Source organism: Myodes glareolus, chromosome 21 (genome assembly GCF_982192425.1).
Source record: "Myodes glareolus chromosome 21, mMyoGla1.1, whole genome shotgun sequence".
Classification (NCBI taxonomy): domain Eukaryota; kingdom Metazoa; phylum Chordata; class Mammalia; order Rodentia; family Cricetidae; genus Myodes; species Myodes glareolus.
Genome location: NC_142046.1, coordinates 10,936,844 through 10,941,310, shown reverse-complemented (window position 1 = coordinate 10,941,310; position 4,467 = coordinate 10,936,844).

The following is a 4,467-nucleotide window of genomic DNA, read 5'->3' as shown; positions in this document are numbered from 1 at the left end:
GAACAGTTAAGAGTCCTAGGTTGCCAGACAGAGCACAGATGGACACCATTCTGGAAAAATGTGCCTCCTCCTCCTCCAAGCCTCAAGCACAAACTCCAACTTGCATTAAGGGATATGAGCAGGGATCGTAGAGACTGAGAAGTAAAGGTGCGTGCCGCCAAGCGTGATGACCCAGTCCAATCCACAGGATCCAGAGTGGAAGGAGCGCACAGACTCCAGCCAGCTGTCCTCTGGCTTCCGCATTGTCGCGGGAACATTAGTGATGTCATTGTATCTGGTGTGAACACTGGATGTTGAGATTGTTTTAGACAAGCCTAAAACCTGAGGAAATCTTCTATATCTGATCAGGATTATTTTCTGAGATTTATGGAGCTATTTTTCTTTTTTTTTTAAATGTACAGTGTTGTTTTGTCAGCACACATGTCTGTGTGAGGGAGTTCGATCCCTGGGAACAGGGGTTACAGACGGTTGTGAGCTGCCATGTGGGAGCTGGGAATCAAACCTGGGCCCTCTGGAAGAGCAGCCAGTGCTCTTCACTGATGAGCCGCCCCTCCAGCCCCGGTTTAGCTGAAGATTTGTGGACTTGACTTTAATCACAAGACATTCCTGGCAAATACGTAATTCTTGTACAATAAGGACTGAGAAGTTCGTGGGTCGTGTGTTCCTTCAGGCAACAATACACAGATCAGAACAGAGGCTCTGGTATGAGAAACTTGACTTTAAAGATAACTTTTCTGTAATTATCGATAACTATGCTTCTGCAGAGATGCTCAGGGTGCAGAGCGTTGCAGATTGTTCCCTTGGCACTGCAAAGTTTCCTTACATCCTCGAATGTCCCTCTGGTTGTCCCGAGCAACTCAGTATACCAACACACTGTGGTGTGTGTGCACACACATACGCATGCATGTACACGTACACATGGAAAGGACTACCCTGAATTTACTTGTCATATTCTCCCTCTGCCTGGCATCTAGTGGCGCTCACTAACTAAACACTAGCTGATGGCTCTCCCGATAGAGTCCCACAGGCAGGAGGGGAGATGACTTGGTCAGTAAATCCTTTGCACACACACACCAGTAACACCAGCCCTAGAGAAGTAAAGGTAGAGACAGGAGAGCCATAGGGACCCACTGCTTAGTCAAATCAGTAAGCTCTACCTTTCTTGAGAGACCTTGTATCAACAAACTAAAGGGAGCCAGGTGTGGCCAGTCTTTGATTTTAGTCCCAGCACTGAGAGGCAGAGGCAGGTGGATCTCTGTGCGTTTGAGACCAGCCTGGTCTACATCAAGCTTCAGGAGACCCCAACTCAGAGAAACACACACTCACACACACACACACAGAGAGAGAGAGAGACAAAGACAGAGACAGAGATCATGATCTCATATTCTGCACCATATACCAAGTCTGAGAGTTGCAAAGTCCTTCTGAAATTGCATGGCCACTCCGTCACATCACTCTTTTTAGGCATGAACGACAACACAGGAAGCTGGCTAACTGTCCTGTGTGTATATCATAGTTAGGATCTCACAGTTGATGAGGGTCATTCAAAAGGGAAGGTCCTTACCAAGCCCCTCCCAGATTTTTGTCTTATTTTTTGTGTATGTGTATGAATATTGTGTGTATATGCACATGCAGGTATTTGCACGCGTGTGCTTGTGCATGTGTGTATGCGTTTGTGGAGTTGAGGTTGATTTCAATTTCTCTTTTTCAGTTAATATGCTGACCTTTGCACGGGGGCTGGAAATCCGAACTCAGGTTCTCGTGCTTGCACAGCACACTCTTCACCCACAGAGCCATCTCTCCAGCCCCTGACATGTTTATTAAAATTTACATTTACATAATAAGAACTAATGAAGGACAAATTTAAAAAATTAGAATTTAAAAAAGCAACTTGACGGAAACAACCAAATGTGTGGACATGAATAAGGAAAACCGCAACACTTCCAGCAGCGCTGGTGATGAGGAGAAATGTCTGGGAGTACATTTGAACAGCAGCTCCTGATAGACCTTAATCAGGGAATGCAATCAATTACATTGGCTTCATTGACTGTGTGCTTGCATGCATAGGCACCAAGTGTGTGGAGGTCAGAGGACAACTTGCAGGAACTGGCTCTCTCTTTCCACCACCTGGCTCTGGGGAATGTGTCCTCAGACCCAGCAGTGAGTGACTTTATTCACCAAACCCTGTAACATGAGGGGGCTAGGAATTGAACTCAGGACCTTTGGAAGAGTTAGGTAATGCTCTTAACCACTGAGTCATCTCTCCAGCTCAGCTTTTAAAATCTTTATGTGTGGAGGTATTTTGCTTGCATGTAGGTGCCGCGCCAGCACGGCAACTGTAGTTCTTCTGAGTGAGGGTCGTTGGGATTAACACACAACACAACTTTAGGTTCTGCAGACAAACCTTTATTTCACTTTCTCACACAGTATATATAACCCTCAGCAGGGGAGGCCAAGCCAGCAAAGGCAGGAAGCTCATTATCATAACTCACATGGCTTAGGGGTAAACATCCTTAGAAACATTGCTGAAAACAACAGATTGTTCCTGTTTTCAACCAACCACAAGAGTGTAAAACAGATCAAGTGGGGGTGCAAAGGCCTGTCCTCTAGGGACACAACAATTCCCCCCTTTTATCTTAAAAGCATGAAAGCCCCTGTCTTAGGACTCCCCCAGATAGAGACTCTTACCCATCTATGGGAGGCCTTAATCCCTGTCTTAGGCGAGCTCTCAATACCAGGACAGTTGCCCGTCGTAGGGATCCCTCATGACTTCTGCAGCATCTGCAGCCAGACTCGGGGCGCTTCCTGATTACCAGAAGACAGCCCGAGCAACACTTGTTGAGTGATAGTGTGCTATACGTGGGATTGCCACATATAGCGGCAGAGAACCCAAAAACAGATAACCCCAATAGCAATATCAGCACAAGTGAGAGCATTCCAGACAATTGCTGGACCCAGCCCCAGAGCTGGGCCATGGCATTCCACTGACTGGATCCAGACACAGCAGAGACCCATGTGCTATTAATATTAATAATATGATGAGCTGTCTGCAGATATGCATTTAACTGTTTAACCACATCCGAAGCACCCACAACATCAGCAGGTGCAATGCAAGCTGCACTACAAGAATGAGAACAAGACACCCACTGCAGGAGCCAAAGGAAATCCACCCACTCCTGCAAAAGTGGAGTCTGTCAATCCAAATTCAAAAGTCCAAGTCCAATATGAGAGTCCAGAGCGCTCTGTGTCTGCAGGGCCCCATCAACCTCCCCAGATAGCACAGTCTCTGCAGTCACAGCCGTCTGTGAAATGGCAACTCCAGCAACCATGGCCGCAGTGGCAGTGACAGCGAGAGCAGCAACAATTGCTGCTGTTATCCCGAAGTCTGCCACTGTAGATAAAGGATGATCTCCTAATGTTCTTGAGACACCAGCTCAGACAGAGGAATCAAAACAGGCACTCGAATGATTAAAGCTCCATCAGAAACGTCCCAGCAATTACTCCTGGATGAACAATTAAGAATATCACCCTCCAAAGTGCCATTCCACAATACAAAGAAAAATAGGGCAAGAATGCAAACAGAGGATAGAATAGTTCTATTGCGTCCAGTAGTATAATTTATCTTTAGAGAGGTTTACTCACACCTGGGAAAGGTGGAATTTTTCATTGCGAGCCTATAGCCATACCGCCACATGCCTTTCCTACCTTTTAACAAATCAGGCTCTTGAGTGATGCATTCTCCCCACATAACTATGGAGTGGAAATTAAAATCTCTATCAAATTCCTTTTCAGGATGGGATGCAGTATATCTCTAAATCCTATCACCCTACCATGAGTATGATTATTAGTAAGCATTGTGCAATAATAAACATCCATGATGAAAGAACTCCTTCACCAATGACAGGTTAGCAAAAAGTGAGGGAAAGAGGGGGCTACTTTTACTAACTGGCATTAAAAGTGGGGTGTTTTTCACCAGACTCCCCATCACCTATGATTCAGTTGTTGTTACCAGAGTCGACACCTGAAGCAGGAGTGTCACGGTCTTCATCCTGGGTTACTGGCTTTATGCACTGCTCTGGCACCCAAACTGGTTTATCTACTCCTGGAGAAAAAGCACATACAGCTCCCCTCACCTTTGCCAACAAGGGGGTTGGTTCCATCCATATTCCTGTTTGCAGATCTTTCCAACGAACCCATCCTAGGCTCTGAGCCTAACTTGTGTATGGCGCTCCATAGGCGAGCACCCTTCAGCATCCACAGTCAAAAAATTTAAATAAAGAGAATGGTGGATAATTGAATTGCAGGGGAGAATATGAACTCCCCCCTTTTTATTTTTTTAAAATATTGCTTGAGGGTCTGATTGGCTCTTTATACAATTGCTTGACCCATTGGGTTATACGGGATGCCTGTTTTATGGGAAATTTCATAGAACGAACAAAAGGATAAAATTTTTTTGCTGATATATGC